This window comes from Nanorana parkeri, unplaced genomic scaffold, assembly GCF_000935625.1.
Source record: "Nanorana parkeri isolate BGI_ZX_2015 unplaced genomic scaffold, ASM93562v1 scaffold1263, whole genome shotgun sequence".
Lineage (NCBI taxonomy): Eukaryota > Metazoa > Chordata > Amphibia > Anura > Dicroglossidae > Nanorana > Nanorana parkeri.
The window spans coordinates 61,080-83,964 of NW_017307531.1; the positions used below are offsets into that span (position 1 = coordinate 61,080).

The window sequence follows — 22,885 nt, forward strand, 5'->3', positions numbered from 1 at the left end:
TATGTTTCACTGATCTGACAACAGAAAGAGCAACAAGCCAGCGATAGATTCCAGCTTCCCAGTTGACTGCAGGCAGAGAAAAGGTAACATGACTATTTAACCAACTTTTAGAATAGACTGAATTATTTATCGATGTACAGATCGTCACAGCAACCACTGCCATCTGTCTTCCATCGCAGACTCCATAGAAGAGGAAAATAACACACACACACAAGAGAAAGAGACAATGAGGCCAGCTCGGCTCTGTATCCTGAAAGAAGTGCACGCTCACCCCTTGTAAACGCTCCAAAAACGCTGATTGAAGACGATCAAGGCGTAGAAGCCAGCATATAGAAGGTTGGGTGGGGGGCTCCCCTTCTTCTGGATGACCCCTGGAAACTGATCTGGCTGCACAGCCCTGTCTTCAGTCACTCTTCAGCGAGAGGCATCGGTACTTGCCAACAATGAACTGTGTTTCTTCTTCCCAGCTTGTTAATATAGGATTGCTGAAGGAGAGATCCAGCAATCCTGATGCTGCCTCTTCTCCCTCTTCTCTCCTTATGACACGTGTGTTTGATCACTTGCAGTATCCTCACACAGGCTAAGCTGCAGAGCTGCCACTAGGTGTCTTTATTTGCTTTAAATTGCTCCTTTGTAGGGGAAAAAAACAGCATACACTACAAATTGATAGTGCTATTAGGCAATGGAGGATAAAAAGACAAACGGTTTATTTATTTTTCTCAGAGGCAGAATCACTCTAAATGATAAACATTTAGCCAAGTGGTAAACTTTAGAAAGCTTGTTAATGGCTGGATAGATGCAGAGAAGGGGATAGATCACATAATAGACTTAATATATATATATCAAATTATTATTGTTGATAATAATAAAGCTTGTTAATAGGTGGATATATCAGATAATAAAAAACACACACACAAACACAGATTTTTTTTTAAATTAAGCTTGTTAGGTGAAAAGCAAAGATCGTTTATATATTAAGAATATCTATCTATCTATCTATCTATCTATCTATCTATCTATCTATCTATCTATCTATCTATCTATCTATCCATAGATATATATTATAATAAAAACACCTTTATACAACTGAGACTAACTAGTCTCTCACAGGTCAGTGATGCTGATATCAGTGTTTCCCTTTATGTTGACATACAGAGATGAGAAGGTGTTCTGCAGCTCACAGCTATGTCCTTATGCTAGTGGAGGGGTCATTTGTTGCTGTTCTGTTTACTCGCCTCCAATACTGTGTTTTAGTGGAAGTGAAGTCTTAAAAAAAAAAATGCTGACAGGCAGGTTTGCTATGCTAGAAGAGACTGTGTAAGTCTCTTTCGCCATAGAAGCTTCTTCCTGTATGTTTTGTTTTTGCGTCGCACATGCGCAGCTCGGTGCACAGGTTCGGTAAGATTCTTGCCCAGGTGAAGTAACTCTTGTGCACATGCGGGATCCGGCTAATCAACTGGCCAAAGAATACGAACGTGGAAGAAGACCTGGATGATGATGGAAGCTAGGGCGTTGGAGGAGAGCATGGACATGACAGCCCTGGAGGCTGGGGCGTCCCGAGGCTGGGTGACATTCCGCCTTGACGTCATCGCGCATGTGTGTGACGTTGCCGCGCGTGTGCACGATAATGTCATGGCGCATGCGCTGTCATCTTATTGACGCCTGCCGGTGGTCATCTTGGCGATGGACAGCGGCAGAGAGAGGAGGGGACATTCCCCCGGGGGGGGGAGGGATGCCGCCGGGTCCCCTCCTCTCTCCTAACACTGTCGGGCTCTCGGTCCATGACCGAGTTCCCGACTTTTCATAGGGGGTGACACCAAAATGACTGTCAGTCATTTTGGTGCCACCCCTCCAATAGTGGCACCCGGGTGCGGGCCACACCCCCCTTGTGACGCCACTGGCTGGAGGCAATTGATTTTTGATAATAGTGAGCTAATATGCTGTGTATACTAGCACATGTATATGTATACTACCACTATGTCTAAAATCTCCAAGGGCCCACTTTCCCCCTTTAAAGCTCATATCTTCTTTAAATATAACCGTCATTTGACTTGGTATCAGCCTCTTGCAATCCATATACAGCAGAGCTCAGCGGAGGGGAGGAGGAAAGTAGTGCAGCAGGTCAAGGAGTATGCCAACAGGAGAGAGTGGCGTGACATAGAGATGAGCTCATTAATCTGCTGCTTCTCATTTAACTGTCCATTCAGACTGGGGGAGGGACAAGACCTGTAAGGGTTTGTTAACTGCAGCAGAGAAAGATCAGGTCTACTGCTTGACAGGGCTGTGCTGTGTGACAGGGCTGTGCTGTGTGACAGGGCTGTGCTGTGTGACAGCGCTGTGTATAGATGGGCAGAAATACAAATGCTTTGGCAGGTGAAAGAGCTCCTATATGTGTATTTCATCTGTGTGTTTAGATGTTTGCCTGAAGTTCAGCTTTAAAGCAGGTAAAGGTTAGAGCAACCAAGAGCTTACAGAAATGCATTCTTTAAAGGGTTATTTCAGCTTTTTTTTAAAAAGAGATAGCCTATGTAGTACATCACCAGTAGGTACCAATAAGCGGCTAAGCAGTAGAGAGCCCAGTGTGCATGCGAGTGGCTCTGAACAATATGACAGCACGGAAATATGCAGAATATTTTGCGTGGGTTTCAGTGGGGGTTAAAAGCTGCCTAGGTTACTGTTACCTAATGGGGCCTCTTCCCTACATAGACTATGTTTAAAAAAAGGTGAACTAACCCTTTAGGTCCCTTTCACATGGGGTTTAGGATCAGGTCCACCTGTCAGTTCTTCAGTCAGATCTCATTGGAAGCCCGATGCTAGTGTATGGACAGCCGCATCTAAAGGAACGGCTGTCTGTTTACATCCAGTTACTCCTGGCTCTGGCCGGGTCCAGAAAAACGAATGGATCAAAGATAACCAGATATTAACATCAGTCTATTTAGATCCAGCTGTCCATACTCTAAAATGGGTCCGGTAATGTTAGTTTTTTCCTCTATCGCAAGATGGTGAAAAAAACTGAACAGAAACGCATGTAACAACAGTGACAGTTCAGATCAGGAGGGGTTCTGTGCACAGCCTTAGGCCCCTTTCACACGGGTTGTCCGATCATGTCTGTCTCTCAGTTTGGATGGCCAATGTAAAGGTGCCCATACACCTGACGATTATCGCACTGTTACCCCTGCCGCTGGCCAGGTCCGAAAATAGGAAGGGATCAGAGATCTGTTTCGGCTGATCTGACGTGCTGGATTGGGGGTAATCTGATGTATACAGACACATGTCCATTTACATACAATTACCCATAGACAGACAGGGGGTCCAGTAATTGCAGTTTTTTTCCTTCATTCCAAGATGGGTGAAAAAACTGTACGGACACAAATGTCACAGTAGTGACATCTGCTCCGTACTGCTGTGATCAGGAGAGGATCTGTGCACGGATCAGCCCATGTGAAAGGGGCCTTAAAGTACCCTGTTAATGCTAACTGAATGTCATTTGATTTTTAAAAAAATTTTGTATCAAAAAGAATTGCCATGCTTTCTTCCTACAGATGATATTGTTTTCATCTTTGTTGCGTCTCTGTGCTGCTGATCTCCTGGAGGTTCTTTGCAGTTACTTCCTGTCTAAATAAACGTGTACCAGCAACGGCTGCAGATCATTGCTCAGTGCGGGCTTCCTGGTGGTGACTCAGGCCTAATATGTTCATGCAAAGAGCGTCATCATGGCAGCTTTTAGCCTTTATCAGGTACATGTGATAGCATAACAGAACGCAGGAGGCCATTTGGGAGACAGGGATGTAACTTTGTCACCACACAAGGGAAAGTGCCTGAACAAGGATCTTTCCGGGCAGCATCGCCAGGTATTATTTTGCTGGAAATATAAAAACATTGACAATAGCTTTAGAAATGCCATTAACATGTTAAAGCTTATATGAGATTTTAACGGTTGGGTTTACATGCACTTTAAGCAATGCTGATGTCAATGTTTCCCTTTATGTTGACATACAGATATGAGAAGGTTTTCTGCAGCTCACAGCTATGTCCTTATGCTAGCGAAGGGGTCATTTGTGCTGCTCTGTTTACTCGCCTCCAATACTGTGTTTTAAATAAAGTAAAGGTTACAGAAAACCAGAGCTTACAAAAAATGCATTCTAAGAATTGTTAATATTTAACTGCAGCCGCACACAAGTTTGACTGTACTAGCGCATGTCTGACATGGCTATGTCTGCAACCTTGACAGTAGTGTATCTTTCTTGTAGGGGAGAAATGTGCTATTATTGTTACAGTGTTAGTGTGTGACTGTGTCTTGTTTGAAGTGTCAGCGCTGCAAAGGGGAAATGTTTTCTGGTTTCTGACTAAAGATGGTTTAACATCAACACAGACTCTCTTTAAACAAACACAGCAAAGTATACACACACACACACACGTTTATATACAGCATGTGGCTCTGCAGTGTTTGCAGCTTGCTATGTTTCAGCTTGGCTTCTCTGCAGTATTGCTGGCATGAGGCGTCTGTGCTCTGTAAACAAAATCAGAGTCACAAGTCACCAGGATCCACCTCTTACATACACATTTACTGCCCTTCATCCGGGAGGTGGGGGTTGTGAAGCTGCCCATCCTCCATAGACACAAGTATTACCTGACATATGGACGCTGATTTATGTTCCGCCATCAAGTTGGCTAACAGGGGCATATGCAGTCTTGTGGCTTTAACCCCTATTCTGCCACCAAGCTTTTATGATTTTAATAAACCGTCCACAAAGCAGGAAAACTTTCATAACAATTATATGTTTTAAAAGCAAATTCCACCTTTTGAAAAATAAATAAATAAATAAATGCACATGTCTTCATAAAATAAAAAATGTGCATTTGTTATTTTTTTTGCATTGGAGCCAGTAAAGCTTTGCAACCGTGATCAGCGCATGGCAGGTGCAATGCTCTGGCCCCTGCAATTTTTAGACCCTGTCCATGTCTGTTCTGAGCAGAGTAGGGTTGCCACCCCTCCGGTTTTCACCAAGACAGTCCGGTTTTGGAGTCTTGTGTACGTGTGTCCAGTCAGTGGGCACCCGGACAAAAGACACTCAGTGCCGACATCAGCACTTAACATTTTCTGACAAATGCAGCTGCTGAGGTCCTCAGCAAGTGCAATCTGGGGCAGCCGCATTGGCCTGAAACCGAATCTTCCTCTGAGCTGCGTGCAGCCTGTGCCTATTTACAGGTACCCACAGCTCAGAGGAAGATCCGGGTTTCAGGCCTATGCGGTTGCCAGAGATCGTGCTTGCCGAGGACCTTGGTAGCAGCATATGTGATTGCTGCACCTTTTCCGCCTCCGGCTCCCTGACACCATGCTGCCAGCCTGCGAACCCCTAGTGAGACACCATAGCCCAGACAGCCCTGAGAGTCGCACTGCCCACCTGAGGGTCATACAGCCAACCAGTGTGTCGCACAACCCACCGGAGTGTTGCACAGCCCACCTGGGAGTCCCACAGCCCACTTGGGTGTCACACAGCCCACCTGAGAGTTGCACAGCCCATCTAAGAGCCGCACAGCCCATCTAAGAGCCGCACAGCCCATCTGAGAGCTGGCACAGCCCCTCTGAGTGCCCACACAGCCCATTTGAGGGCCCACACAGCCCACCAGGCTACCTGGAGACATCAGGGCGCCAACCCAAAACAGCACAGAGTATGTAGCTTCATATTATTTTGTATTGCTGTATACTGTATTGCTGGGATTTGTAGTCCTCTATGGCTGGTCTCCTTACTCCCTCCCCTGGCTGCTTCTCCTCACTCTCTCCTCTATATTCTTTTTTTAACAAAATTGCCACGCGCGGCACTAGAGTGTTTGGGTTTCACTTGAAGGAAATGTAGCAACCCTAGAGCAGAGGCATATCTAGAACAAATTGTGCCCCTGGCTTTTTGTTGTAGAGCTCCTGGCAACCAGTGATGTCACTGGTTGCCAGGAGCTGGGTGTGATGCCGGGCAGAAAGTCCCAGGTTTCTATGAGCCAGGTGGGGAGATGTGTTAAGCTGGCCTTACACTCTGCGATTGTCGGTTGGGGATTTTTGTTGCTGCCAAGAGCCCCCTTTCTATTCCATCTCAAATAGCCCATCAAGCACAGACCAATGTAATTTCGATAATCATTTGTTAGCAATACTAACTCACCGAATATCGTAGATCAACAGAACGCATTTTTGTTTGTGCATGTGTAGAGTTCATGTTGCAATTTTTTTGCGTACGAGAACTCCATTAATCCATCAATTTTCATACCATTCGAAAAAATTCGGCCAGGAGTACAGTATAAAAAAAATTATTGGGTTCCCATCAACTGATCCATTATTGTTCGAAAGACCATTCATGGACAATTTCGGAACGGTAGGTGTATGGGCACCTTTAGGGAGAGTGGTGGGGAGAGAAAAAACACCAGCTGTCTCTGTGGGTCGGCGAACGTTCACTGACCCATGAAGCGTTGCCCCCCACCTTCAAGTGGCACCCGAAGCATGTGCCATATGTGCCATGCCCTGGATACATCACTGGTACTGAGGTTCGGACACTCAGTAACATGGACAGGAAGAAGAAGGAATGGACAAAGTCCTGTGACACAATGTCACATGTATTTAATTGAGAACTACAAGTCCCTGTGACACAGTTGCTGATGGGACTTGAAGTTTCTTCATTTAAAGATCCTGTCAAAGGAACTGTGAATGGAGGATGTGGCTCAGCTACTCCAAATTCATACTTGTAAACAAGCCTGCTGGGAGAAGAATCTCATGATTCAGGTGTGTGTGTGTGTGTGTGTGTGTGTGGGTCTGTGATCTGATTACGTTTCACATTACACCCTAAATAAGGGTGTAACATGAAACATGGTCAGAAAGGTAAGCTTAGCCTTCAACCCCGATCTCTAAAATGTCCTAAGCTTTAACATGTTAATGTAATTTCCAAACGTTGTTTTTAATATTTTTAAATCTGCAGCTTTTATTAAAATATTAACCCGTGATCCTGAAATTAAGGTCCTTGTTTTGGCACTTCAAGTTATTATCACATTATGACAGTGCTTAGTCCCTGTCTCCCAATTGTTCTCTTGTGTTATCACCTTGCTACACAGGCTCCTGATGGAGACAAGCGGCTGCTTTAACGCACATTATGCAGTCTTGATCCACTATTGTCACCCTAAGAGACCCCCGCTCAGGGCAATGTCATGCAAACATTGCTGAAATGCATACATGTAGATAAAAAGAGGCTGCTGATCTCCTAATAATGTAATATATTGCAGCTTAAGACTCCTGAAATGTGGTGGCTGTATTCGTTTTTTTTTTATTTTTTAGCTTAATTTTTACATGGCGATCCAACCATTAACACACTTCCTGTTTTAGGGTGGCTCTATTCTATGGAGTAGTGACAGAGTCACCTCCATAGGCGTACAATGGGCAGGTAAAATATTTTACAGATTTCCTGTAGAACAGTAAAGATTTCTTCGAACAAAAGATGTTCACATGTCTCATTCTATCACATATCTCAAAAATTAGAGGATTAATACTAATTTTAGGACAATGGGTGAATGCATGAAAATCATTTCTTTATGCCCCGTCAACCAGATGTGCATCAGGAACCCCTAGTCTATAGTGCAAATATAGACTCATTTTATAGAGCCATTTATTCTAAACTGCATACAGCTATTTTGGGCTTGCTTGAGCAACATCAGTGTAGTGTTTGAAAACCATTATATATAATATATAAAAGAGTAAGTTGCAAAACTAGAAGCCACAGTCTTAAATTATACCTTAATTGTCACCCTTTTAAGATACTGTAAAAAGGAGTTCCATGATGCCATTGTTTCAGTTTAGATTTACTAAATGTAACCCATGCGAGCATCCCAATTCAGATTTGTCCCTTTTCTGCATAATAATAGGAGTAATCTCCACATCAAGTGTGTACTGGGGTCAATCATCCCTGAGTTGAAGAAAAACTGTTGCAAAAGATCTGATGGTCTGGCATTCAGTGACAACAGGCAGATTTTGCATATTCTCTACCTCCCGTCTATTAGTTTTAGGTGCATACAGAATGGTGACTGGGATCAATTAAAATCTGTACCAGAATGTACCTGCTTTCATCATGCAGTGCATAAAACTGGATTAAGTGACACCAAGTACACCCATGATTTATTCAGGTGTATGAACTACAAGTTAAATGGAACGATGTATGCTTGCACCCCTGCTTGCATTGTATCAATAAAAAAATAACCCTTTGCTTGCCATTTTGTAACCACATATCAAAGAAACAACACAGAAGCAGGTCAGGATTCATATCTAGCAAGAATCTAGCAAGCACTCTTTAAGCTCATCAATACAGTCTCCAAACTCTTTGCACTTTGGCACTTTAATCTTTGGCACTTGATAGCACTGTCACAAAACAATTGAAACTGAGAACATTAGGAAATTAGCCAAACCCTCTGGACACATTTGGATGATTTCCTCAGTGGTTCATCTTTTAAGTCTGATCCTGTTAAATCACTATTCAACGGACATATACAACTATCTAATTATTTTTGACAGAAGAAATACTTTTCTAGATTGTAAGCAATTCTATACAATGTAGAAATTAAATTCTATGGATTCCTCTTCCTCACTAGAGAGTTCCTGTACTATAGTACCAATTTTGAAGTGCATAGCCTTCAGCAACCAATCACAATCTATCTTGTACTGGTATAACATCAGCATAGTGAGTTATGATTAGTTTATGAGGATTACTGCACTTACTGCTACCTAAGTAGCACAAAAAATAAAAACACTTTATTGAACAAGGTGCCATATGAGCCTTACCTGGTTCTGTATTCCTCTCCCTAACCAATAAATGCAAATATTGTAATTAATAGTGGGTGTAAAATAAGATAATTTTTAACTTATTTTGTGAACTTTGAAGGAAATGCCCCCATACAGTTACCTCTCACATCCTGAAACTAGAGCATTCTGGGAATGTGATTGACAGAGTACTGCAACCTGTAATTTACATCCATGTATCTGCAATTCTATAAAATACTTAAAACGCTTTTTCCACAGTTTATTTTTCCTTATATCGTTTTCTGTATGAAAATGTGAAATCCTGAAATAGTTTTTTCTCTCCACACTACTTAAAACTTAAAAATCATATAACAACAGGAGATTCCTGCAGTTACATCCAAGGCAGGTTGTGAAGGTTACCTTCTTGAGGGCACTAAAATGGGACTTTACTCTGAGTATCAAGTGAAGAACAAATTTAAGACTGTGAGCTAGTATTAAAAATAAATATGATATGAACTGTAGAGCCTACTTTCACTACATCTAAACTTTTATAGGATCCATCCAATATTATGTTACATCCCAGCCTGGGCTTCTCTGCCCTTGTCCAGTCATGTTTACAGAATTTTGAATCAGGACGGATAATGTCTTTGTTACAGAGACCACTTGACTGGTTAAGCATTTACAATTCAAATGCCCTTTCAGTTGGGACCAATTAGCAAACAAAGTAAAGGAATTTGATGTTAGCAAAGGTCATGTGTAGCTCAGCTGTTGCGCTAGATGGAAAATACTGTATACTCTATAATGTTTACGCACTTTTCATCGCTAGCAAATAATTGTATTAAATATACATCTACTCCCTGCACTCTGTCTTTAACAAAAATCCTCAAAAGCAAATATTTCCCTCTGGTGCCATGCACGACAGAGCAATGAAAATAGTGGGTCAAAAGAACCCCCAACCAAATATATATGCTGTTAGGTTACCATGAACAAAATATGTAACAAAACATCACAATTCTGGTTGCATATTTAAAGGATAACTATGGGGTGAGTGAATTACACTCATCCCCATAGTTAGAGCTGACGTGTGACATTGAAACTGTCACACGCTGGATCTATTGATTGGGAAGTAAGCAAAAACATACCTACGATCCGCTCACTTCCCGATCATCTCCCTGCAGAGAGTGGTGACTGTCACAGATCCCCCCCCCCCTCTCTGATCCTCCAATGCTGATTGGAGGGATGTATGGTGGAGGGGGCAGGCACAGCGGGCTCTGCTCTGGAGAGGCAGAGCCAGCTGTCAATCAGGCAGCTGCGTGGATCTCAGCAGTATTGTTGGGATCAGTCCCGCCAGCGGCAATCTCAGCAATAGCCTGCTATATGCTAACTTTTGGTTTATAGGAGGATACAGTATATGTCCTCCCGTGACTCAAAAGAGAACTATGGAAAAAAAACATTGCCCCATAGTTCTCCTTTAAAATGTTCACATTTTAATAACTGTCTATGGTTGTTTATAACAAATATTGTTGAATTAAGAAACATTCAGAAACATGTTCATTTTTGAATTTAGAAACATTCAGTCAGGTGTTACATTTAATTTTGAAATATTTGCTAATCACAGTTTTAACAATGGTGAGAAAACCTGTTTGTGTTATCAACATTCAAAAACGTAGTAAATAGCGCTATTAATAATGAATAAACAATTTGTTTTTGTGAAATTTGACACTTACTGATTATCAGGATTTGTGGTGAAATTGCTCACCTGAAAACCATAGGTAAAATAATTCTAAAGAAATATATGCTTTTATATAGAATTTTGATTTTGATAAATTTTTGTGACTTCAGTTTGCAATTCATAGTTGTGTTTGGATCTCCAGAAAACATGTGGTTCCTAATAAAATAAACTTCATGCTAATCCCAGTCTCCAAATATAGTTTATAAGACTTGATCTGGAGTCCTTGAATGTTAGAATACTACTAATTATTTTTGTTAAAGTGTCTGTTGATGACTATAGGGTCATATCAGGATCCATCCATCATTAGGAAAACTCGATTAGGGGGATGTACATAAATTCACTTACTGAGAATGTGAAACAAATGTACGATTGCAATGGCCTCAATACCCAGCAATGTTTCATTCATTTACCTTAACACACTCTTGCAGATTTTTGCTTATCAAGTTGCAACATACATATACATTTTATACATATACTTTTTCTTAAAAATATTTACCTAAAAATGGAGGGGCGTCTTATACACGGGGGGCCGTGAGGAGAACCGCGGTTGCGAAACTGCCGATACCTCTGCAAACTAGCCTCACGAGTGAAACTTCCGATTGCAGAGATAAGCTAACAGGTTTCCTCCAATCATGAGCCTTATGTACCTGACGTCAGCTGATGCGGCGGAGAGCGTGTAGCTAGTGCCCAGATGCAACAGGGAGCCCATAAAAATGTAAATACCGGTACCAGTAAGCGGCTGTCTTACTCTGCAAAATTTAAACTGGATGTAATCAGTTATGCAAAAGAGCATGGAAAATATTGATTTCTGAATTTTGGGTAAGAAAAGTGGGGGGCGTCCTATACATGGGGCATCTTACAGATGGAAAAATACGGTACACACAACAAGCATGTGCCTTTGACACCTGAGTCAGATTAAGGGCAAGTGATGCCCTAAGCACAGCCCTACTCGGTCCTCCATTGCTCCAAATACATGCTGGAAGGTAAATTGGCTCCTGTCTAAATCGGCCCTGTATGTATGCATGGCATATAGGGACATTAGATTGCAAGCTCCATGAGGGCAGGGACTGATGTGAATGTACACTATGTAAAAGCGCTGTGTAAATTGTTGGCGCTGTATAAATACCTGTAATAAATAAATAAATAAACAGAACAAATATTAGCACTCAATAAGTGCTGAAAGTGAAAAACAAGTTTGAAAATATATAAACCTTCTTTAGCTTTCCTCCAGGTCAGCCCCATGCGAGACCACACAACTATATTAAATAAAACCATTTTAATGTTATATGATTAACAGATTGGGCATGGATTAAAATCAGGTAAGACTAAGTCCTTTTATTTAGAAATAATGAGGGAAATCGCTATAAAAAAGTCTATGGGGGCTCTTCCCAGCTGGGAGATGCCGGTAGAAAAGCCCCATAGAAATCTATCAGGCTGTAACGTGTAGCCAAGAGAGGGAGGACTTGTGGTGCGGGATGTAAATAAACAATGGAGGCCGTCGCAGAGGGATCTTGGTTAATATAATTCTGTGAAGGGGAGGATGAGATCCTTTAGCTGTGGGCAAAGGGACAAAAGCATAAGTACATTGGGGGGAATTTTTCCAAAACTGGAGCAGACAAAATCTGGAACAGCTGTGCACAGCAACCAATCAGCTTCTATTTTTCATTTTCAAATATTAACTGAACAAACTGAAGTGAGAAGCTGATTGGTTGCTATGCACAGCTGCTCCAGATTGTGTCTGCTCCAATTTTGATAAATTCCCCCATTGTCTTTTACAGTGCACTTATTCTTTAAGGACATGATAGCTAGGGGAAAAAATCTTTGGTGCCATGAGAACATGCTTATTATGCTTAATTGTTATTCCAACTCTGATCTGAAGGAAGTCTGCACTTTCTGTATCCCCTCTTCAAAAGCGGCAAGACTTTTGTCTCACTTTTCTTCATATTTGCTTTGCTGGTGACTCCATCCCTGCAATCTGTTTTGGAGATTATTGGCAGCATATGCCAGCTTTTAAGTGAGCTGCAGTCCCCCCTGCAGGGGGCATTGGCTGTGATTCATGGGAACATTTTACCAGTTCATAGGACATATTGGTACACAAAAGAACAGTCAGCAGTAAACATACATTCACCCCATAATGGTTCAGTTCGGGACAATTCCCCGTTCAGGTGAACCAATTTGCCTAGCAGTAGTTGCATTGCTGTCAGAGACTGGACCATCCATGGGTGCCCTTTTTGCACACAAAGCTTCTTTTGATGGTATAGATAGTTTACAGAAAAACTACATTTCCTAACGCTCTCCATAGACGGTTCAAATTCCATCCCATTATTGCTGAATCGGCCAAAATTAATGCCAAGGGTGGCCCTGCTGACACCACCATGTTCAACAACAATTGATTTAAAATTGACCAAGCTGGGTGGAACACTCTTGGCCAAACAGTGACTGCATCCTTTCAAGGTTCCACGGCTGTGTGAATACAATAGCCGGCTGGAGATAATTCCATTGACACTGTGTGGATGTGGGAATCCAGTGACAGGCTGAAGAGAGAAAATCTACACATGCATAGCTAACTTACGTGTGGCAGAATTAATCTGCATATGGTAACACTGCAAACCCAAATCATCTGTAAAAGGTATAACACTTATATATCCTTACAAATTATATTTAAAGCATGTTTCGGACTGTTGAGTGTACATTTTAATTCATAAATAGTTCACTACATCTCAGACATATTATTATACAGGGAGCTGTCATTGCTAATAGAACATGCTTTTTCAGACAAAGCAATCCTGTGGCTAAGAAAATTCAAATACATTTTTCATGGGGTTAACTGCATAAATAATATGTAGGTTAAATTAACTACTGGTTACTTAACAGGAATGACCACTCCAAAGTTCATTATTTAAGGCTGAGAAGGAAATTGTTACCTCTGTTATCACTTAACTCTTACTTACTATATCAGGGTGGTCACATTACATGTTTTGGCCATTTTCTAAATGAGACATTAACACAATCTCTGCAGGGAACATGTTGCATACAATATTTTCACACAGTTACCAGTTATTTGCTGAATTAAATTACAGAACATCTATAGGGAGATGTCAAACATGTAGTACATGCAAGATGACCTAAGACATTTCTGAAGAAAAAGTATTCTGCTAGAAAGAGTGGGTGAGAATTTCTAAAGAAAGAATAGAAAGACTGCAAGAAATGTTACGCGAGTATGATTTCTGTCAGCATAGGTATATATTTAAAGCAGTTAAACATTTACAAAACATTAATTGCAGGTGAAATAATCTCTGCAATGGAAAACAGATTTAGCTGCAATGAATGTTTGGTGAATGTCAAATATACCTGTAAGTGTTGAATGACAAGTTGAATGAACTTTCTCTTTACATTTTGTTTTCTTGTTTTTATGTTAAAAAAAAGCAAAACATTTTTCCATTATGTACAGTAACTGTATCCTAAAATGTGTAGAATAGTATCATGTTTATTACTGCAGAGGGTTTGTAATTTACTTATTTATTTTTTAATTTAGAAAATCATGAAAACATTTCACTTGGTTAGGGCTGTTTACACTTACATTAAATTATAGATACACAAATATATGGAGTCATAAGGGAAAAGAGGATAGTAAAGTTAAAGACAAAAAAAAAACACTGCTTTCCAAATACTATAAAGGGTCTGACATAACCTTTAATTATTTTCTTGCATCTTAAGACAACAATGTTGGGTTAGTGTTTGGTAACTGGATTGAGAGGATTAAGGACACACTATACAAGTAAAGGTATTATGTTTTGTCAATGTTAAGACTCCCAGGCTTCCTGCTGTTGACCCTTTTCTACATATGAATAACTTCACAGCACTGAAAACTATTGAGATATGGCAAACTCGTCACACACAATCAGACCTATTAAAAGGACAGTGCAGGGAGTTTTTAGAATGTGCAAAATGTAGCAGCCCATTGTAATCAGGTAGATCTCACCTTTCATTTGTTTAGAGCAGTTACTACAAAACAAAGAAAAAACTCAGTTCCTAAAGGTTGCTAGTATACATACAAGCTTGATGCAGTTGAATACCTCCTATTCTACATTTTGCACTCATCAGCTTGTAGTGTATTCAAAGGAGGTATTGACATGGTGAGCTTGGGTTCTTCTGACTGGGATCACTGAAAGACTGGACATACTATACATACTATACACAACCAAATAAACTAATCCATGTGCCAAATTCAGACGCTATTTGTAATTATAAAGACTGATAGAGATGTGTTTTTGACAACTCTATGTTGTGCAAGCTATAGCACAAATAAATATCCAGCACATTGGAAAATACCTTAGCAGACAATAGGGGCTCATTTATAAGGGAGAGCAGATATTTCTATTTGCCCTTCATTATGCCACGCTTTGCTATGCACACCATGGCCCATTCCATTCAAAATAATTGGGCCAGGGTGTGTAGCAGGCCAAGCCCCATGGAGCTCTCTTTGATTAATGGAGCAGAGAGAGCTTCATGATTGGAAAATAAACTTTGACAGTTCATATAACCACACTTCCATTTTCCCATTTTTAACGCAGTATTTGGTTGTGTGCAGATTGGACATTTGAAAAGCACACTGCTGTGCTTTATAAATGTGTAGTATCTGTTTTTAATACTGCAATATGGTCGCTCCTAAGTGTTTATTCTTTTTCTATGGAGAAAGAAAACTTGTACCCTGCTTGTGATGCGGTTATCTTTTAACTGAATTCTGCTGTCCTGATGGCATGCTGATTTTTAAAGGACAAGCATATGTCTCACAGGGATTTGTATTGATGGAGCCAATGAATAGCCCACCTAAAAAGGGCAACAAAAGCATTGAACATTTGTAAGAACAATGAGATATATGCAAATCCATCGCACCTCCAAAATATATCACCACTCCTTTGCGCTGTAAGCAAGCATTGGTTCATATTGTTTTTATACAGCTGAATGCAAATACATTTGAAGCATTTAATTGATTGGAATAAAGAATATTTTTTTCAGGCAGGTAAAAGTTTGTGCTCAACCAGAAATCTTTCTCTTAGCTGTGCACCGATTATTCTTTTGTCATTGAATTGCAATACAGTTTGCAAAAGACTGAATAAAACTGGCTCTGTTATCATAGATATTATGCACTGTTATATATTTTTTTTACATGTACATATACAGATTTGCCCATGTTGGTATTGTGCCTTGTTTTCAATAAGATTGCACCAAATTATTTCTGTGCACATGTGTGTACCTATGCAAACCATATGTTTACTTGAAAGGTTACAGTGAAAATCTACTGTGGCCATACATAGCATTGCTGTGATTTTCAGTGTGACTTGGCTAATCTTAAGTAAAGTTGTACAGAGGATTTGAAACTGTTTTCCAAAGTAAATAGAAGAATGGACATTCATGGACATAGCAATGTTCAAACAATTTCGAAAATGTCTTTGTGTGACATGCTGGAAGTACTTGTTATCCAAAATGAAGCCCTGCGTAGCTCAATTCTTGCTTGGTCATTACCAGCAATGTTTGAATTTGGCCAATATGACCATCTATAGTCATCCTTAATTTTGTATATTGCACCACAGGTGACCTAGTTACTTTATCTTGAAAATTGGATTTTTTCAACTGATATCCTGGGCAGAGTCATTAACAACTGAATGATGCACTTCTGAACTGTTTAGTCTAGGCAAGCTCTGGTGCCCCTAGAAATGCAAAAACAAGCGCTTCATAGTCTCAGCCTATTCATCAAACCCAAATGCAAAACAACGCATTCATTTTGTAGCCAAACAGCAATAAATATCTGACAAACTCTCCAAGAAATGTCATATCCTAGAAGTAGTATACTGCAAGAGCCTAGCAGCCTACTGCATGTACTGGACTATGACATTTATACAAACATGTTCATTTTAGTGAAAAATGCAAAATTCAATAATAATAAATACAAAGGATATCTATTAATAAAACCAACACATAAAACAAGCTAAATATGTCTGGGATAAACCCATTTTTTCCCTTCTAATTAAAGCTTTCATTAAAATAATACCTGTTGAGTCTGCCATGACGGTCCTTGTTCCTGTCTCCCAGCTGCTTTCCTACTATGCTACAATGCCACATACACTTCTGGTGAACACTATAAGCAGCCATGCCATCAAGCATGTTCTGCCATTGTCACCATCAGGAAGCCCGCCAAGAGCAATGACATACAGCTATCACTGAAATAAGCATAGGAGGTACAAACAGGCTACAGAAGATCAGCAGTGCTAAGATGCAATGGATTAAAAAAAAGGCAATTTTTTGAATGATACACCCAGCTTTAGCAAATTATATGTCATTCAGTTACGGTTAAGTCTACTTTATTTATTTTATTTTATCCTCTAATCCCAAATAAAATAATTGCTCTATGTAGACATATATAAAATTAAACAGAATCACGTTTTCATGTAATGATGTGTGAACCCAGCCTATGTAATGACGTGCCCCCTAGGGGGGTATGTAAACGACAGGCTGGGCTCAGCAAATGGCAAAAAGACAGAGGGGGGAATTAATAAAAAGTCTCTGAAACAAACTTTTTGGTTAAACCTAATTTACCTGGAGGAAATCCACCTAAACACAGAGAAAAATTTACAAATATGATATACTTCATATGTAGTGTATTGTTTATTACAATAAATACAGCTACAAATACAGCAATTATTTTTGTATCAAAAAACATAAGCGTCACCATAAAGGGGCTGATTTATAGAAGGTTCGCCTAGTGCAGGGCTCAGCAACCTGCGGTTCCGGAGCTGCATGTGGCTATTTCATCCCACTGCTGCGGCTCCCTGTCCAGAGGCGGAACTACCGCCTGAGGTTGTGGGGGGGTCCAGTGAGATCCGGTCCTGGGCACCCCCCCTGATGGAATGCAGGGTCCCGGGGCCCCGCACTGGCGACGGGTTTCTCAGCAAGGGGGAGGGTCCTGTGACTCACCTCCTGCAGTGCACACCATCTGCCTGGGATGCTGGCTGTGAGGCTTGGCAGGTGAGTCCGAATGAGGAGCGGGGGGGTTGTTTAGGGGGGTAACTGCACACTCTGTACTGTTATTGTTTCCTTTAATTAGAAAAGTGGATTATAATGGGAAATATTACACTGTCACTTCTATCCGACGTTGTGAGTAGGGTGGAATGTGAGATCGCACTCACGGAGTCGGATAGAAGTGACATTTCAGGACCGAACAGCTGTTCCAGGGCAGATCAGTTCTCCTGCACATACGATTTGCAATGCCGATCTGCCCTGGAACAGCTGAGAAAGCGTTGGAATGCTTGACCTATTGGCGGTCACACATTCCACCACCAAAAAACTGGGCCGGATTACATTGAAATGTGTGACCACGTCGCCGGTCACAATTTGTAACGTAGTCACAAACTTTGATAGAACACCGTCATCAGGGTGGTACGAACCAGCCTCCTGGCTTTGCATTTGCAGCACCACTACTCCTGCCTCATCCCACTGTCTGTACCTCCAGACAGTCATAGTTGTGTGCTAACCAGCACACTGGGGGTCTTTCCAACCCACAGCACCCTGCTGCACTGGACTCCACTCTGACTCCCAGGTGGAGCTTTCCTGTCTCCCAGGTGGAGCCTTCCTGTCTCCCAGGTTGAACTTGAACCCATCCCTTCTTATTTTAAAGGCTGTGCACACCTGTGCCATCAACATGCGCTGGCCACTCAAATTCTGGACACAGGAATGGAGATAACACAGTGGCATTGCCACGCACTGCCACAATATATATATATATATAACACATATTCAGCCTTGTAATGTTACAGCGACCTCAGCAGAGTTCACCACAAATGGATCAATGGAACAGGACAGTATCTACAGTATATTACACTTTGCTTTTCTGTGGCACCCATGGCACTTGGCATGGCTCCCCCGTTACATGCTTGTAACTGTGGCACCCTTGAAATATCATAGGGTCCCCAGATCCATTGATATAGGTGATACATTTATTTGAATAACTGAATATATTTTGTATTACAAACTTCTGAAAATACTAAGATCTCTTTATCAGGCATAGCATCCTTGCAAATATATTAGTAACCCAAATAAATAATTCTACTTTTTAGATTTCTGCTATCATGTGTGTATAATTTTAAACAAAAAGTAAAACTATTAATAGTAGCAAAGCAATTGGCTACATAAGTAATATCTGTATCTATAAGTAATATCTAGTAATAGTACAGGAATAATGTGTTAGTGTGTTTACTGCTTGCTCATCATGGCACACAACACGTGGCACAAAGCATTAAAAACTGACATTTACAAAAATGCACCAAAATGGTTTGCTTTCAAATTGTCTACATGAGGGAACCCATACACATGAGATGATTGTTGCCCGATGCAGTGGATTGTTTTTCAGGAAGCAATCATGTGCCTACGGATATTCCGCAGCACCTATAGCACTCTATGACTGACTTATCTACCATACAGATTGTATTTTCCTGGCTGCTACATTCCCTCCATGATAAGACTGGTGCCAAGAGTCTCTGCTCTGTGAGTAAACATTCTTGGCTGAAGCAAACATGCATGTTTGCCACAACTGTTCAACTAAGCAGTCCTAGGATGATTGGATCTTCTGACTGCCATTTCCTGACAATAAAGCTAGCTTATCCATTCAAAGATACCAGGAAAGGACTGGGCTGAGGGGCAAGAGGGCATTTGCCTATGTATATGTTGGGCTAGTAGCCCTTAGTGGCAATACTTTGCCATTTAGACCTTAATCAGACAGTGCCATGATCACAAATATTCTGTCACTGACTGCAAGACGAGCATGTAGTGACAGATAATTTGTGACCACGACATGATATTTTATTTAGTATTGCATTTAGGTGAGTCAGTTTCTGTTTTACAGAGCTGCAATTATTTTGTTCAGCTCATGATGTACTTTAATTCATCCTTCATAATTACCTTTTTGAGCATAAACAGCATGAAAAGGTATGTCACAATAAACCTTATCTTTTAGGGCAATATCCGTCTTTCACCATGCCCACCAAACACAGCTGTGCCATGTCACTTTGTGCAGTGCACATGTTTTTGGCACACGGGAAACTGCATCTGTCTTGAAAGAGCCAGTTGGTCATTTTTGCCCTAGGCCAAAAGTTCCCAGTCCTCCCCTAAGATACCTTTCTTGTGCTGTGGGATACATCAACAAAACATACCATCAATGACAATGGGCTCCTACAGTGCGGTAGCTGCCAATTTGTGATTTCTTAATACATAATATGTTTCCAAAAATTATTCAAAAATCCATTTGTTAACAAACAATAAGATAATATAGTCTTTAAATCAATTTTGTTAAAGCACCAACATTTTTTAGAACACTTTATAAGCTGAATAAGCATATCCCACCCAAAGGTATTCTCAGAATGCCTTTTCCATCCCTCCCCTTTCATTTGCCTCTTTTATGTGTGCCCTAGCCAATTACAATCTGTCCTGCTGAAACTGAGACAAGGTAAAGAAAGGAAAGGCAAACCTAGGAATAATAGTAACAGGCCCACAAGAATGCTGGAAAACTCACGGGCACAGCAGGGGCCCTTTGCTTTACCTCATTCATCAGCCTAAAAGTCTTAAAAACACATTTTAGCACTGTATTTTGTATTGTAAAAACAATAGCTATTTATGTTCCCTGTATTACTTAAACCATCCTCTCATTTTCAGATAATAAATCTTTGTCCTGTTCTATGTTCTGCAGCTCTGGTACAAATTGTACCTAATTGTTTTATTACAGCAAATCTGGTTCACTCTGGATGTCATTACTGTATAGACAATTGAATAAAATTGATATATATTTTTTTCTTAGGTGAAGTGCACCACTTTTAAAAGGAAAGAGGAGACATACCATCTCAGGCATTGTAGCTGTAATGTAGCAATTCAGTCAATAGCTGCTTATCTGTTTATTTTTCTTGTAAGGGTCAAAGGTTAGCAGGCTGCTAAATTAAAGGTGCTGTGTTAGCCAATGACCCATTTCTGTCTTTGTCAGGCACAAGACAATTTGTTAGTGTATCACAACATGCTCTTCACAGGTAAATAAAGAGGTTTTTTTTAACAGAATTGCAATTACAGTTGCCCAATAATAGTTAGATTTTCGCCTGTTACATTGTCTTTTCAAATGATTCTCTAGTCCAGGAGAATATACTCCTTAAGTTGTTGAACATCAAGATGACAACAATAAGACGTAGCTGAGCAGTACTTTTCTTCCTGTATGACTACTTAACATAGTAATTGAGAGAGCTAATGTGATACTTCCTTAACAGTGTAATGATTCCCTGAGTGGCTTTAGGAAGCTGATATACAAAGAGACAAGTAAGGATGAGGTGAAAGTTGCTTTATAGAGTGCTAGCGCTCATAAATGAATTTACAGATGTTACAGAAAATACTGTAGGTGTCTTTCGTTTTGCAGTGTAGATGAAAAAAACCCCATTCAAATCCTTCTTTGTTTCGTTTGAATCCGTCCAGTATAGGCCCGATCCAAGCATGCCTTGTCTATCTATGAGTGAAGATAAAAATCTTTTAAAATACCACCCATTTGTATTGGTAAATGGCATGTTCAATTCCTATTTATCTATTGGGATTTACTTATCTATGTTTATTATGTAACATTAAAGTCTACAGGCGCTTAAGTAAAATAGATAGTGTTGTTTACTAAGCATGAAAAAAAATCCTATCGACTGCATGGCATTTAAACACTATTTAGGAACAACACAAAAATTGACAGAATGTCCACAGCAAGTTCAAGCCAGTGTTGACCTAGACAAACCTTAACCCTTCCAGGTATACATGAGTAAATCTTGCCATATGTCACCTTACAACCTAAACTCTACCACTTTAATAACATTTAAACATTTCTAACATTTACAGCCTCATTCAATAAAATAGTTTTTCATTTTTAAAGACGATCACCCTGATAAATTGTACATGGCGCAGAGCTCCAAGTTTATTTGTGTGTGCACAATGGCCCTAATAAACAGAGATCCCTGAGGGACCTCTGTTTATTAGGTGCATATTGCACAAAGATAGCTCACACCGGGTGTGCTGGCACTGTGCAGGGAACTATACAGTTTTTTACTTGCTTCTTATCATCTCTCTCCAGTGATCAGGGAGAGATTGCCTGGGGAAGAAGAGAAGTGCAGGCACCAGAGCAGCATGGAGATGCCTGCTCTCTCAGGTGAGTGTCTTTCCGGACATTCATTACAGGGTGCCTGCCGGCTGCTTTTTCCCTTTCTGCCTTCTGCTCGGATAAGCAGAGGGAAGAGGCAATTTTACCCAGCTAAGTCTCCCTCAGTTAAGTATCTGTACAGATGGGAAACCAGAGGGAGTAAGTCAGCCCGATGTGCTGATCTACACCTGGTCAGTATAGGCCCTAGGGGCAAATCTGCGGCTAATATCTAATATCATTGCAGCACAGATAATAGTTTAAAGAGTACAGAAAATGCAACATACCTGCAACAAATCACAATTTCTGATGTTCCAGGTTTTGGCACACATGTTGCAAATCATCTTCATTATAGGCACACTATGTTGATAAATGAAAAAGGAGTTTTTCTCTCCTTGGCGGCCGGGAGACTCCCGGAGCGCCGTGAGAGTTTTATTTCTCTTTTTTTGGACGGCAGCAGAACTGCCGCCCAATAGAAAACAGTTGGGCGGTGCTAGCTGTCACTGCTAGCTCCGCACAATCATTTTCTATTTATTTTTTTCTACTTTTTCAACTATTTGTCTGTTCTGCTCGGTCCCACAGAGGGACCGAGCAGAACAGCCGAGCCGAATGCCGCTCAGCGTCATACGGCTTTTCACTCACTGCTGTTCGGCATCTATAAGAATAGACCGAACAGCAGAGAGTAGCCTGCCAGAGGTTCCGCTTAGCCGATCCAGATGTTTGATCGGCTGAGTCGAGCTTCTTCTGCACTACGAACTTCGATGTGCGGCTGATTTCAGCCGATATATGGCTGAAATCAGCCGTACCAGCCTGAAGTGAATAGCCGAACAGCGTTCGGCTCACTTCGCTGTAGGTCGGTCATTCACTCGGCTGCCTACCGCATGCTGAGTGAATAGACCCCTATGTCTTTGGGATCCACAGAGGAACCAGTTATAATGACCTTCAGGAGCGCAGTTCTAGCTATTGTAAAAGAAAGAAACAAACATATCGCTTGAACAGCATGGGCAACACAGGTCAGCAAAAACACAACCCTATGCTTTGCCTGGGGGTTTGAACATATGAGCAACATATATATAGATACATAGATATTTACGTAAGTCTGACATATTCCACTGCACAACCCTTTACCGTGAACATTAAAACAGTTTTGGTTAAAGCTTATTTACCTGGAGGAAATCCACTGCACAAC

The 22,885-nt window shown here is 40.9% G+C and overlaps 1 protein-coding gene and 1 long non-coding RNA gene across 2 annotated transcripts in view; both read right to left on the bottom strand.

Moving 5' to 3' along the window:
- Nucleotides 1-388, bottom strand: part of CITED2 (Cbp/p300 interacting transactivator with Glu/Asp rich carboxy-terminal domain 2) — a 2,156-nt gene extending 1,768 nt beyond the window's left edge. The window contains exon 1 of the mRNA XM_018568943.1: nucleotides 272-388. The gene's annotated coding sequence lies outside the window, so the exon portion shown is untranslated. The remainder of the gene's footprint in view (nucleotides 1-271) is intronic.
- Nucleotides 1-18,282, bottom strand: part of LOC108797358 — a 20,687-nt gene extending 2,405 nt beyond the window's left edge. The window contains exons 1-2 of the long non-coding RNA XR_001941880.1: nucleotides 18,265-18,282; nucleotides 14,511-14,520 (exon numbers count right to left, since the gene is read on the bottom strand). This is a non-coding gene — a long non-coding RNA (uncharacterized LOC108797358). The remainder of the gene's footprint in view (nucleotides 1-14,510; nucleotides 14,521-18,264) is intronic.
- Nucleotides 18,283-22,885: the final 4,603 nt, after the last annotated feature.